The sequence below is a fragment of the Lagopus leucura genome, unplaced genomic scaffold (assembly GCF_019238085.1).
Source record: "Lagopus leucura isolate 7727_CA_CO unplaced genomic scaffold, USGS_WTPT01 Super-Scaffold_100002, whole genome shotgun sequence".
Taxonomy (NCBI): domain Eukaryota; kingdom Metazoa; phylum Chordata; class Aves; order Galliformes; family Phasianidae; genus Lagopus; species Lagopus leucura.
The window spans coordinates 41,580,032-41,595,305 of record NW_024962263.1 but is presented as its reverse complement, the minus strand read 5'-3'; the positions used below and the strand labels follow the sequence as shown (position 1 = coordinate 41,595,305).

The 15,274-nt window shown below is 40.8% G+C and overlaps 1 long non-coding RNA gene across 1 annotated transcript; it reads left to right on the top strand.

Annotated features, from left to right (window-relative positions):
* The first annotated feature begins 5,335 nt into the window (after positions 1-5,335).
* On the top strand, positions 5,336-14,691 carry LOC122179262. The gene is made up of 3 exons (XR_006178616.1): positions 5,336-5,414; positions 11,505-11,709; positions 13,794-14,691. It is a non-coding gene; the product is annotated as an uncharacterized LOC122179262 (long non-coding RNA).
* The last annotated feature ends 583 nt before the right edge of the window (positions 14,692-15,274 follow it).

Genomic DNA, 15,274 nt, shown 5'->3' with positions numbered 1-15,274 from the left:
CACTCTGTGCTCCTATAAGGACAGCCACTGGAGGGAAAACTGCTCTGGTGCCTGTGCTGCTTCTTGAGAGGGAGTGCTGTGCAGCTAGAGAAGTGGCCCCTTCATCAATAGGGTGAGTTCAGCTCTTCTTTCTGTGTGTGGTTATTGGCCTACCTGTGAATACTTTGCCTGTTATCTCCAAGGATCTGTCAAAAGCAACGTTGCTTCTTTGTGAGCAGAGTGCATGTACATGATAAATAACCCAGGAATCCATACCATCTCTCTTATATATCTGTGTGGAAAGATATATTTGTGAAGCTAATCTGAGCAACTAGCATCTGTTTATTTATTCATAGCAATAAGGCACAAGCAGTGAGTCATAATGTCCATAAGGACAATCAAAATTCTTTGGGTTCTTAATTAGAGGTGTTTGCCAAAATGATATTGTCTTACTGTAGTTGTTTTTCATCTACAATGCTTAGATCTCTTTGGGAAACAGTTAAGAAATTAATATGTCACATCCAGATCAAAATGTCTGACTACCAGGGCATAAGTATCAGAAGTCAGATCCTCAACTTAGTGTCTTCAAAGTCATTAATAATCTGTTACTGGGCCCAACCAGAAGGATTTTTTTTTTTTTTAAATCTTCTTTCAGAGTAACCATGCTTCTAATCGAGTAGCAAACCAAATCTCCACAAAACTGGTACTACACCAACTGCTGGAGCTGCCAGCTGATCCAAGCATGGCATCGTATTTGCTTGGGACAGCTGTCCTTTGTCCCTGCCTGCTCTGGCTGCTCTCAGCTGGTCTTTGCTTCCCAGTACTTTAGAGCTGCTTACCTGTGAGGCTACTTCTCACCTCAACTGTGCTGCTATAACTCCACCTGCCTGGGACCACTCAAGTGTTTGAGACCTCAGCAAGTTACAACATGAAAGTGAAGTCTTTCTGTCAGGAGATTCTTCACGTGAACCTTTAATTTTTGGGTACTATCTGGAAATCAGTTCAAAGTAGCACAGTGCCAAACTTACCACAATATTCTGTCAAGATACTGTATACTAACATTTTGTTTGCTGTTCATGCAATTTTAGCTCATTTGGGATGCTCTGAAGGGCTTGTTTTCCTTAGCTTGTTTGTTAGGCGGATTCAAACAAAGTGTCATATCTGCTCAGGTCCTTTTAGCCAAGGTTTCTGTTTGCCACACCAGCCAATGGCAATGAATCATGGGAGAGAAATCTTAGTATTTAGGATGTAATGAGCTGAAGGGTCACTAATAATTGTTTCTAAATTACTTTTAAAGCCACTTAAAGTCTAGCTCAATGATGTTCTGCAAATTTGAGTTTAATGACTTAATTAAGACCTCCATAGAAAGAGAACTTGCTTTTGTTTGATCTTGAATTTGATACCTAATAATTTCCCTGAGTGTTCTGTAGCTCCCATACTGTGAGAAATAATGATTTGTCACTCCTTAATCATCCTCTTTGCATCACTTATGGTATCATACTTATCACATTTCCTCCTTCCCTCTCACAACTGTTTTCCAAGTTGAAGAGGTCAGGACTACTTACTCTTTTCATGTGGAAGTTATTCAATTTTTGCATATCAACTCTGCCTTTCTTAACTTCCTTGCTCAGGTGCAACCCTTATGAGATGAATATCAAGAACTTAATGAAATGTGAAATCTGACTGTAAAAACAAAATGTTAATTCTTGGCATTTTTTTTCCTATTTTTTGACACAGTGTTAATCCCTGTCTTAGACTGTGACAGCTTTACGTGTCTTCTGCGAGGATTTTATTTTCTGAAAGATTTTTTGAATATCCATGTGTTTAAACAACTGTAATTATCTGCTCATTGACACCTTCAAAAGACCATAATAAGTTTGTAAATGAAATATGTGCTGAGTTTCCTCTATCTCATATTTATACTTCAGTCACTGATTTTTAGTCTGTTATAGTTTCTACAAATTTTTTTGGTACAAAAAATGAGGCTTACCTGCCTCTGAACAAGCTCTGTAGTTCCTCTTGGGACTCCTGACAACTCTGCTTTTATTTTAATATATAGAAGGACCTATCATGGATACATCCAGCTCAACCCTTATATTTGTTAAAAGAAGCATGTAGATTTAAGAATATGAATTAACCAATAAGATACTATACAGTTCAATGCTGGAAAAGTTTCAGGTAAACATAGCAAGAAATAGTTTTCAGTGAACCATTCATTTTTCTTTTACTTTCCCTTTACTTCCCTTATACTCGAGTCTTAGACTTGGTTCTCAAGAAAAGAATATTATTTCCAGAGCAACACTAATAATGCATGTGTTTGGGGATTTATTTTCCCTTTAACTTGAGTAATTCTGGTCTTGGAGAGAGGTTGCTGGCAGTTCTTTCCACCATAACATGAAGGCAAATGTCATTCTTCTCCTATGGAGATAGAGAAGAATAATGTGGGGTACAGTCTTAACGTGAATGTGATGAGACACTCATGTTGTCTTCATTGCATTCACAGAGACCTGCCAAGTTCTGGGAATGAACTTCTTTATACAGAAGAGAATATATTTACATACTAAAATCTGATTCTGGAAGTAAAGAATTTATTTACTTAGTGATTAATTAGGAGATGCTTTCAGGCTGCTCATATGTATGTACAAATTATTTATTCCTACTCTGTGGTCCTTACTCAGAACAAAATGTACACAACAGTCTGTAAGCCTGAAACATCTCAGAATTTTCAAGAAATCTGGTGTCACAGCACTGAATGGATTTATTTCTTTTTTCCTAAAGGGATCAACCTTTCTGCTCACAGGCTTCCATGGCCATGCAGAAATTTTTTTTTAAACTCCTCTTTGAGTTCCATGTGGCAAGAAACAGGTTAGTAAAGTGACAAGCTGGAGGAAAAAAAAAAATAGAGTGAGCTGGTCTTCATGGTTAAATCAACAGCCATACACAAATAACATCCTACTTTGCAAAAAGTGTTTGCAATGATGGCGAGCAAGATCCCTGGGATTAAAAGAGCTTAGGACAGTAAGAGGATGAAGATGCTAAAGATGCTCTGCTAGCAGTTGGACTCGCATAAGTATAAATAAAACACCGTTCATTTCCTTTTCTTTTTACAGAACATTTTCTCATCTTACTGAAACAGAAATACTATGTTATCCCTAAAATCATCAACTGCAGACTTATGTAACAATAGAAGCTGTTTTCCAGGAACAATATTAATTGCAGTCTATTATAAGCCCTGGAAAACATTTTTCAGTGTTATGAGTCATGCTTTTTCTCATCAGGCTAAGTGCTGTGAACTGTATTTCCTGAAAACAATACCTTTACTCAGTGCAGGGGCTGTGTTAGCATTGACATCTGATGGCTTTCCAATGTTTCATTCTGAAATAGAATGGGTGCTTGTGGAAGGACTGGAATGGCATCATCTTTATTTGGAGTTCTGCAGTGGACATCTGATGCTGCCATAGCAACAGATCCCTGAGTTGTTTGAATTTAAAGCCACTGCATCCATATTCCGTGTTGTGATGGGAAACAGCTGTATTGATGGCCTCTGTTCACCCTAATTTTGGCCCTCTGGATACCTGCAGCACAGTCTACACTTCTGCTGTAAGGGCTGTATTTCCCTAGGGTTTTGTGCTAAGTCTTGTGCTTCTCTAGTTCTTCCTTTCTTCTGACCTAAAATTTTGTCAATGCCAGATTCTGGGAAGCTAGAGCTTCATGTGCATTTGTATTTATATACCCAGACATCAAAGCTGTCCTTGAAGTCTGATATTTCAATAGTAGTGTCTTGATGTTGCTATTAGTTTGCAAAGTGTTATCACTGGATATGTAAATATACATCAAAACACAGAAATATCTATATGTATATACTGCACCCCCAATCACAAACAAGGGACAGTAAAATATGCCTTTTACCAGACACGTAGTATTATTCTTCCTGGGCTTAGCAGAAATCTGGTGTAAGATATTAAAACACCGTAACTTCTAAGTAGAGAAGTAAAGTTTTTATAGATGAGATATCTAAAATTCAAGGAATCAGAGGATTATTGAAGTTAGAAACAACCACTAAGATAACCTAGTCCAACCATCAGCCCACCCCCACCGTGCTCACTGTCCATGTCCATCAGTGCCACATCCACGTGGTTCTTGAACATCTTCTGGGACAGTGACTCTACCACACACCCTGGGCTGTGGCAGCCTGTGCCACTGCATCACTGTTGCATCACTAGAGAAGGGTTTTTTTTTTTGGTTTTTTTTTTTTTTTTTTGCCAATTTCCAACCTGAATCTCCCCTTTTGCAGTGTAAGGCCCTTCTCTCTCATTCCATTGCTGTCACCTCAGAGAAGAAGCTGATCCCTACCTTGCCATGATTTCCTTTCAGGGAATTGTGGGGTGATAAGGTCTCCCCTCTTTTTTCTGCAAACTCGCAGAACTATATATTATTTGAGTTGGAAGGGATCTTTAAGATCAACTAGTTCCAACCTCCCTGCTAGGTGCAGGGACACCTCCCTCTACACCAGATTGCTCAAAGCCCTGTCCAGCCTGGCCTTGAATACTTCCAAGGAGGGGGCATTTGTAACCTCACTGAGCAACCTGTTCCAGTGTCTCACCACCCTCACAGTGAAGATTTCTTCCTAATATCTAGTTTGAAATTACTCTCTTCCAGTTTAAAGCCTTTTCCCCTTGTCCTGTTGCTACATGTGCTTTGGAGTCTCTCCCCAGCTTTCCTGTCCCCTTCAGGGACTGAAAGGCTGCTACAAGGTCCTACAGTAGCCTTCTCTTCTCCAGGCTGAAGAGCCCTGACTCTCTCAGCCTGTCCTCATAGGAGAGGTGCTCCAGCGCTCTGATCATCTTCATGGCCCTCCTCTGGACCCTCTCCAACAGTCCTGTATCCTTGTGCTGGGAGCCCCAGAACTGAATGCAGTATTCCAGGTGGGGTCCCACAAGACTGGAGTAAAGGGGCAGAATCACGTCCCTCAATCTGCTGGTCACACTTCTCTTTATGCAACCTAGAGTATAGTTGGCCTTCTGGGCTGTAAGCGTGCATTGCTAGCTCATGCTGAATCTTTTATCAATGTGATTGAACAATCCTAGTTCCCCCAGATAAGACCAATAAGCCTTGTGCTCCAGACTCTTCACAGCTTCACTGCACTTCTCTGGGCATGCTCCAGAACTTCAATGCCTTTTTTGTAGTGAGGGCCCTACATCTCAACACAGCGCTCAAGATGCAGCCTCACCACTGCAGAGTGCAAAATTGTTGCCCTTTTCAGCATCCCTTTTCTGTACTGAGTGCAATTCTGGAGTTACATCTTTTCTCAATTGTTAGCACCTTTCCAAGTAATACTGGGTTTTTTCTCTTTATTCACAGCCGTTTCTGTTCTAAACTCGGCTCCACATGCTCTCAGGTCAATCACGTCACTCTGATGGAGTAAAGGTCTAAAGGTAAATTATGTCTGCATTTCCTTTTATGTATTTTTGTGCAAGTAATTGTACTGGGTATCTTTGTGGTGATTGAGAATCAGGTGTCTCAGTGTATTTTCTGGTTCTCCTGTAATTTGCAAATGCTTGCAGTCAGAAATGGTGTATTACAAAGAGCTGCTGTCTATTAAAAAATCACCAGTGGGAATCCATCAGTGAGATTTTATGTTCCATTAGTGAAATTTCCATTAGTGAAATTAGTTATACAGCCAACATAACCATCTATTACATGTTGGATCAACACTCCTCTCCCTTCCTGCCTTGGAACAGGCACACAATTCATGGCACTGCTACAACAGGGAAATAAAAAAGGAGTGTTTTTGGATAGAGTCTCTGTTATAAAGTCAAAATTTGCCTGTGAAGGGAAATACATCCATAGGAATACTGTTGAACAGCTATTACTGAAACAGTGTAGCAACATATGTAGTTAGCTTTTCACTGTATTTAGAATGTCACTTCTCAGTTTAGCATATGTATCTTCAAAACCATTTTAAGCCAAAAACGAAAACATGCTTGAAATCACATAGAGGTTCACAAAGGGACTAAAATTAGCTTACTCTCAGTGATGTAATTAAACCGGTAGAGATGATAAACTTCCCCAGAGATAAACATCCTTAAATAAACTCTAGTTCTGCAATAGCATATTCTTTTTCCCCACTAATAACAAAACACAAAAGCACAATTGAATACGCTGCTATACCTCATGGTGCCTATTGAATGAGAAGGCTCAACAGTGGGTCAGGCCAGCATCATATTTGGTTATGTTATCGGGACACGATTCTGAGTGTGAGTATCTCAGAAGAACAGTTCCTCCCTAGCAAAAAGTACTGGGGAATATTATTTCAGTTCTGACACTGAGATCCTAATACCACTCAGGGAGCACTGGGCATGTAGGTTGTTGCCTTTTCCCTGTCTAACACCTCAGTGCAATAGTGTGGAAAATAGGCTGTGAAGCACAACCTTCAATCATGTTGTTAAAAATAAACACCTTTATATTTTGTGACCAGAGGCTAGCACTGGCTCTATTTCTCTCCATAAACTTTCCATCACCTCTGAAGATTAACCAGCTTGGGAGCTTTTAATATAACATCATCATTACATTTGCTTTGGGTAAATTTACCAAAAATGTCTTTGCAGAGGAATAATTTGCTAGATAGCAAGGGAGATGAGAAATTACTATTAACAAGCTACTGCTTTGCAAAGGTTAGCTTATAAAAATGTCTGCTGGCTTTGGCACTGCTTTTCATTCTCATTTTGGTGAATGAAGGTTTGGTTACATTAAGAGTTCTTACTTGTTCAAAACTGTCCTCACATGTATAAATAAGAGGAGCTGCCAAGTTCTGAAAACAAATCACCAAGTTTGCTTGGAGAAGTTTAGGAATCTCTTAGAGTTGTGCAAATTGGGGGGGGGGGAGGGGGGGTCTTGTTCAACATCTTCATCAATGACCTTGATGAGGGGATAACGGCCACCCTCAGCAAGTTTGCTGATGATACGAAGTTGGGAGGATTGGCTGACACGCCTGAAGGCTGTGTTGCCATTCAGCAAGACCTGGATAGGCTGGAGAGCTGGGCAGAAAAAAACCGGATGAGGTTTAACAAAAGCAAGTGTAGAGTCTTGCATCTGGGGAGGAATAATTCCATGCACCAGTACAGGTTGGGGGATGACCTGCTGGAGGGGAGCTCTGCGGAAAGGGACCTGGGTGTCCTGGTGGATGACAGGTTGGCCATGAGCCAGCAGTGTGCCCTTGTGGCCAAAAAGGCCAATGGCTTACTGGGGTGCATTAAAAAGAGCGTGGCCAGCAGGTCAAAGGAGGTGATCCTCCCCCTCTACTCTGCCCTGGTAAGACCTCATCTGGAGTACTGCGTCCAGTTCTGGGCTCCCCAGTACAAAAAAGACAGGGATCTCTTGGAAAGAGTCCAGCGGAGGGCCACAAAAATGGTGAAGGGCCTGGAGCATCTCCCCTATGAAGAAAGGCTGAGTGAACTGGGTCTGTTCAGCCTTGAGAAAAGGAGACTGAGAGGGGACCTGATCCAGGTCTATAAATATCTAAGGTGTGGGGGGCAGAATGGCGAGGCCGGACTCTTTTCAGTGGTGAGTGGAGACAGGACAAGGGTAAACGGCCGGAAACTGCAGCATAGGAAGTTCCGCACAAACATGCGCAAGAACTTCTTTACAGTGAGGTGACGGAGCACTGGAACAGGCTGCCCAGGGAGGTGGTGGAGTCTCCTTCTCTGGAGATGTTCAAGACCTGCCTGGATGCCTACCTGTGCGACCTGCTGTAGGGAACCTGCTTTGGCAGGGGGGTTGGACTCGATGATCTCAGGAGGTCCCTTCCAACCCCTACAATTCTGTGATTCTGTGATTCTGTGATTTTTCAGTAGGTCATTGGATATTCACACAGTATTTCATCAGAGCCATCTTCCAAGGACAGGCCATAGCACTGAAGAAATGAGTGTGAGTCAAGATTGCTAGTTCTTTGTCAAACTCAAGCTATCCTGGAATAATCAAATATCCAACATCTACATAGAGAGCTTGGCCTGCTGATGAGAATTCTTTTTTGGAGTAGGAATGACAAAGGAATGCAGCAGCAGGAAACTAGAGGTTTATGAGCCAGGCAAGTAAAAGCAGTGCTGGGGCTCAGTACTCATCTTCCAACATTTTGCAAGGCATCCACTTGCTTATCCACAGGACTGGAGGAGAAGATGGAAAGATCCAATGCTGAGGTAATTGCTTTGCCAGACTTTATAGTCTTCTGACCACACTTCAGTTCTAAAACACAAAAATCATGTGGAAAAGAATCTTTACAGATGATTAAGTGGCCTGAAGTCTCATGGATGCATTCAGATATTACGGGAGTCATTAACATGTTAAAATGATAAAGAAAATGTCATTAATTTCTCCTGGAGATACAGGATTCTAAAATGACGGTAGTATGTTCCTATTATACAGTTTATTTCATATTTTTATTGTGTGAAAATGCACATCCCCAGAATTTTACACGTAAATTGGTGCCTCATGATTCTTCCTTCCACGTGAAAGAAAGCAATAATTGAGCCATATTTTCAGTAAGTTGAGCTCCATAGATATATATCTGTACTTACGTGTGCAAATCCCAAAGCTATCCTTGTAGCCAAATGTTTTGATGTCTGTTACTTGAATGTAAATGTTGCAGACAGGGGTAAAAACACAAGTATGTTTTGTGCCAAATTATAGGTCTCAGTTTCCTGGGAAATTTGAGTGTATGAATTCAAATTTATATGAACAATATATCTATTGATATGTTATCTCTCTTTGGGCATATTCAAGTGAGAGACACTGGCTCTGCAGTTGAGAAGCTCTTTATCATTTAAATGATCAGGCACCCAAACGTAATTTTCTGTCTTGAAACACTGCGGTGTCATTGCACTCATTCCCTGAACCACAAAAGATGTGTTGGATTGCTTCAGGCAGCATATTTTGCAGGGACTCCTCAGCACGCTCTTCTTTTTGCAGACCTGTTATACATTATCACTCTGGTCACAGGGAGGCAATAGGAAAAGCGTAAGCTTTGCAAATAGACGTGTCTGACACACAGCTCTCCCTCTGTTATATGGAAATCTTTATTTACAAGTTTACATTTTGCATAAAGTTCCTCATCAGCATAAAATCTCTTCCTCCAGCCTTGCAGAGTGAGGGGAATGTGGACACATTCTCTTTAAAGTTATGGAGTTCGTTCACAACAGTTGGTGGTACTCCCAGCTCTTCCAAAGAATCACAGAATCATTTGGATTGGAAGGGGCCCTCAAAGGCCATCTAGTCCAACTGCCCAGCAGCAGGACACCTGTAGTTAGGGCACTAGCTTCCCAGAGCTGCTCTTCTTGCCTGTCAGGGCAGACAGGTTCCTCTATATAATATGTCAGCTGATATGGATTGTGGCAAAAGTTACCTCAGCTTTCTGGCTAAAGAATAAGCAAAAAGCTGTCCACTTTCCTGGTGAAATTCAAGCTGTGCAAACAGACCTTTTTTCTTGCAGTGATTTCTGCTGACACCTTTCTGACAAAGAAGGATGCCACAGGATGAGGAGGAGCACCTGGTGCCTTCTCCATTCTAACTTGCACACTGTCATTAGAGAGTGATTTTATAAACAAAGATTTTTCAGGGTGTATTTCAGATTTGCAAAGCATGGTATTATCTCCATCCTCCTTCTAGTCACGTGTTCTGCCCTTTGGAATGTCTGCACACTGTCTACTGTTGACATCTGTTTTGCATTTCAATACATGATCAGAAATGTAAAAAGGAGGATTTTTGAACGGGGACGGTTCCCACCTTCAGCTGACTTTCCAGAATGCAGTGGAATTGACCGACTTCGTCTCTCAGAGCAGGAGAGAGCACTGCCATCTATCGACTGGGTCGCTGCATAACGCTTCTTCTGACATTTAAAGTGCTTTGGCAGTTTGGGAATGCTTCAGAACACCCAGTAGCGTTCCTAAGTTCCTGTTTTGATGCACCATGCTTCGGTGACACGTTCCCGAGATAGAAAATAGCTACTGCCCATAACTCAAGTGTGATGCTTTTAAGCACTGCAATCTAAAACATGGGGCAGGGGAGAAAAAAGGCCTTTCAGTTATTTCTTCCTAATATTCGACTTAGGTCCTGCCTGGTATTTGACTTTGCAGCTAAATAACAAAATGCAGATGCATATAATAAACAGAATTATCTACTCCCACACATAAATTTTGTTTACTAAGCAGATGGAAGCAAGGCCCCTTTGTTTCCTCTTGTACACATCTGGACACTTCATAGAATCATAGAATTGCTCATATTGGAGAAGACCTTAAAGATTAGTGAGTCCAACCATGAGCTAACCATACTTCCCGAACTAACAACCCTCTGCTAAATCACATCCCTGAGCACCACATCCAAATACTTTTTAAACACATCCAGGGATGGTGACTCGACCACCTCCCTGGGGAGCCTATTCCAGTGCTTAACAACCCCTTACTATAAAGAAGTTTTTCCTGATATCCAACCTAAACTTACCCTGGCACAACTTGAGGCTGTTTTCCCTCATCCTGTCACCAGTGAGAAGACACCAACCCCGCTCTCACTGTAAGCACCTTTCAGATATTGGAAGAGAGCAATAAGGTCTTCCCTCAGCCTCCATTTCCCCAGACTGAACATCCCCAGTTCCTTCAATCTCTCCTCATAGGGCAATTCTCCAAGCCCTTCACCAGCCTTGTTGCCCTTCTTTGGACTTGATTCAGCACCTCAGTGTCCTTTCTGTACTGTGGTGACAAAAACAACACACTACTTGAGGTGAAGCCTCACCAAGTACAGGGGCAGGATTTCTTCCCTAGTCCTGTTCCCCACGCTATTCCTGATACAAGCCAGGATGTCATTGGCATTCTTGGCCACCTGGGCACACTGCTGGCTCATATTCAGCTGACTATCAGTACACCATGCTACAAAGGTTAAATTAGTTCATTTCCAATAGTTTAAAATGAGCATATCCAACACAACAATGAACCCCAAATTAGACATCAGTGAAGAAAGGAATGCCAACAAAATTTTTGTGTAGTACACCATTTTGCTGCCATCCAATCTATCCAGGATATTTCAGATTAAAATCAGGAGTTCTGAGCTGTTTAACTGGGACATTCACAAATTTATGGAAGTTGCATTTTCTTCTATCAGATGCATGATCTAGTATATACATAACAGAAAACTGCAAAATATTCCATGACATTCACTAGGGCAATGGGCATAACTCACGCAACCACTGTCGGCAAAATGCTCTTTGCAAGTCCATGTCAAGACCCCTTCGGATAGCAGTTCATGCTACCATTTATTTCCTGCAATTGTGCATGGTTTTTTTTTTTTTTTTTTTTTTTTAATGTAAGACATAAATAATAATTTTAAAAATGTAATATCTGCCATCCCATTAAATATCACTGAAAAAAAATCAACTTTCCAACAACCACCAAAGTCAGCTCTACCAGCCCAGTATGCCAATATGCTTTGATTCTGTACTTAGCTACATAGGTCGGTTTCTTTCTCTCTTTCCTCGCCTACAGGAAGGGAGATTCACGTTTAGAAAACAGGCATCGCCTTGTCTGGTGAGTTCCAATTCGGCATCTTGTGGAGACCACACACCCGAGCAATTGGCATAGATGACCACTGGGTGGCACTAGATAACAAGGCTGAGGAGCCATTCCCCCATACACGAACTGGTTACCAGATGTTTTGAATGCAGTATTCACCGTAAAGAAGCAAAGAAAGGTAAGTGCATCACCTCTAGGAAGAGTTGACGTCTGCTACTAGGTTATAGTGCAGTCTTAAAGATGCCAGCTTTTGAACCACCACTTTCTTTAACTCTCAGATAGTCTTTAAGAGGAGGTAACCCCGAGCCTTTTAACTTTCCCTCTTGTGGCTTTTGAAGTGAACTGGGCATCTTACAAATGTCCTCACTGATTTCAGTCTTTACAGTTTTGCCTGTTGAGTATGGTATCAGTTACGTGTTTGTAAGTCAGATGTGAGGCTACCTAACCAAGCATGCTGCTTGTACCATATGAGATAAAAAGAGCTGAGATTATTTTTTGTATACTTTCTGAAGTCAAGTGACCTCATTCCTACAATGACAGCAGCTGTATGGCTCAGCTGTAAAGACTCAGACCTTTAGAACCCAACTAGCATAAAGTTAATTCAATCATTAAAATGCTGTGAAGATAAAGCTCAATATCTCAGGACTTTCCAGACTGAGGAGAAGGCGTTATATTCATAATGACACATGAGAAATGCAGTGATTTAAGTGCTGAGGTGAGATGCTGTGCTGTGTGAGAATGATCCTACAGTACCTTTGGATTTTAAGGCAGTTTTAAGGGATCTAAATCTGAGATCTGCCCATAGCTTAAACTGTTTAAATCACCCTGGGACATCCCAAGGGTTACAATACTACATGTAGAGACAGCACAAGTTTTGGCATCTTTATGCTGACTGTAAATTGATTCCACTAAGAAGGTTTGTAGCTCCTCCTTTCAACAATTAAATCCTTGTGTGTTGCTTCCCCAGGAAGTCAGACCAATATTACTATGTGGACACCTGCATTATTAGAAGGATGGGAAAACCTTTTCCTTGGAGATCTTATACTAAAAATTGATGGTTGAAAGATTTCATATAGAACGTACAACAAAAACCTCAAGATAAGGAGCTGGAAGTTTCCTACGTTTCCTACATTTATGCATAAATGCCATATTTCACAAGTGAAAAACAGGCCTTGGCATTTTCCAGTCATAAGGTCAGCCAGCCAGAAGCTAGGCACAGATCTGGTTTTAAAAATATTCCCTAATTTTGAATAAATCTGTAAACAAAATGGACTGGACCAAATTCCTTCTAGCTAAAACTAAGTGAAGTCTGCTAAATTACATCAACAGGAGAACAATTTGACGTATCTTGTTTATAAAAAGTTGTACAAATATGACAAATAGGACAAATGAATTATGAGGAAATAATTCCAGAAAGAATGCATCATCATCATCCAAAATATGTTCTAGAAGACATAAGGGTAGCTGGAGAAATACTTGCATCATGGGAAAAAACTAAATGGGGATTAAATTCTGCTCTAAAACATTTAGCCTTTCTGCTCCTACTTATTCCTCTAGTCCATTTGTTGTGGACAGTAAAAAAAAATCTGCTTACCAGTCTGACAGGACCAAATTCACCTCATCTGTTTGTTAACAACTAAAAATCAAGTATTAATTAAACATACTAGTGAAGCCTTGGGTTTACTATACTGTGGTGCTGCACTATGGTTTCTGACAGCTGCATCACCTGTCAGTTCTTAGATTCCAAGGCTGAGGTAGATGAGTTGGAAAGCTATCCACAAAGAGAAGCCAGAACCAGAGAGCTCTCCCTTCTCTAGGCCCTGCTCAGAATCACTGGTGGTTACACTCAGTTTTCCCATAGATTGAGACCTGCCTGGTCCAAAGCTTTGCTCCCTCTCTGTTCTGACCTGTTCTAACTTGTCAGGCAGATCTTAAGACTGTTTTGAGCTCCGTTCCACTACAGCACTTCAGATGGATGTCAGTGGTTGCAGACTGTGTGCTGGCCATCTGATTCCTTCAAGTTTTTGCAGGCCAGGAACGGATATCTTAGCTCTACTATTTTTGTCTAACTATACCTAGTAAAGAGATATTACACGATATTTCACTTGCTACCCTAGAGCAAACTATCTGGTGCTATGTCTGAGTACAAGGCAAACAGGATTCCTCATGTTTTAAATCAAGCCAGCTTGGGGCATAACTTTTTTTTTGCTTGGGTGCAATGCAAACAAATTTATTTTACAAATTGGTTTTCTTACTGCACAGCTATTCCTGGTGACTCCAGCTTCCTGCCCATGTGGAGGCAAAGTAGCTAATCCTGCTAGTGGGTACAGACTGACTTTCTTTTGTCAGATCACCTTTTGCTCAGTGTGGCAGTCAGAACCACTACTACACCTGAGGGGAACCTCCACTGATCCTCTACCTGAGTTATTGAAAGCTGCCTTTTGAGCATCAGGAGCATCAGCAAAAAAACAAATATGTATTTCACTGAGTTTACTTTTTCTGGTTTTGTTTGTTTGTTTGTTTGTTGTTGTTTTAAAAATAATGGTTTATGTGCTTAAATATAAGATTGTAATTGTACACTGCTCTAGCTTACAACTTGATAGCAGTAATGATTATTTGTTTAATGAGGGCTGGATGTAGGTACTAGACTGAATATGTAATCTACTGTTCTTCAACTGTGAGCCACAGCAGATGGTTTCAGTCTATGCAGATTAAGAGCAAAGTAACACATTTTGTATTTCCAGAATAAATAGGAATATCTTAACACCAATTACAGATCATGCAAAATGGGAAAGACAGCATTGAAAGTGCTGAACAGCTAGTGATTTGAGCAGATTTTGAGATTATAAATATTACATTTGGCACCTTAGAATCATCCATACCACGAACGGATGAAAAACTGAGTGAGAAAAGAATGAATCTATGATAGGACTGGGATTTGTCTCCCCTTCCCTTTATGCCACTCTTCCACTTAAGCCTTTACAGTAATTTCCAAAATCCTTTTTTTTCAAGGACCGAAATACACAATTAGAACTATTTTTGTTTCTGGGGTAGTTTCTCTGAATAAAGCCCTTCTTACCTCTTATCTTTTTTCTCAGGAGCTTAAATCTAAATATTAAACAAGAGAGGACAGAAGTACATATGGGACAGATGGGGTAGCACAGGGAGGTGACACAACAGTACGTATCAGCGTGGCTGGTATCTGTTCCAGCAGTCTTAACTGTTACACTTTTTTTTTTTTTTTTTTTTTTTTTTAGATCAGTGCAAAGAACCGTAACAAACAATTGAAATGTTGCTGTTTTAGATATTCGTACATATAGGAAATTTCTGCTCAGAACAAAGAAACATGAAGGTATTCATCTGAAAATGAAATGAGTGCATAGTGCAGACTGGTATCCTAGTGTAACAAAAGAATTAAAATACACACAAAGGGATTGAAAGTATCCTGGCAGATCAGCAGTACCTGACGAGCTGATTTTCCATAGAACCACAGCCCTGTCTGCACAAGAATTACACGAGGCTAACCCATTGATTCCCATCTGTTTGGCCTTGCTGCATATCTCACCATCCTTCAGCTGAAATGGCTGAATTTGTAGGAAATACAAGATGGCAATTTAAAGCCAAGCAATCTCTTGTTGAGAATGTTGTCCTCTACATGAGGACAACATTCAGGATGAAGAGAGCATTCTTCTATGCCTGCAGTGGAGATGAGTATTTCTGCTGATGCGTAGTGTCAAGGTATG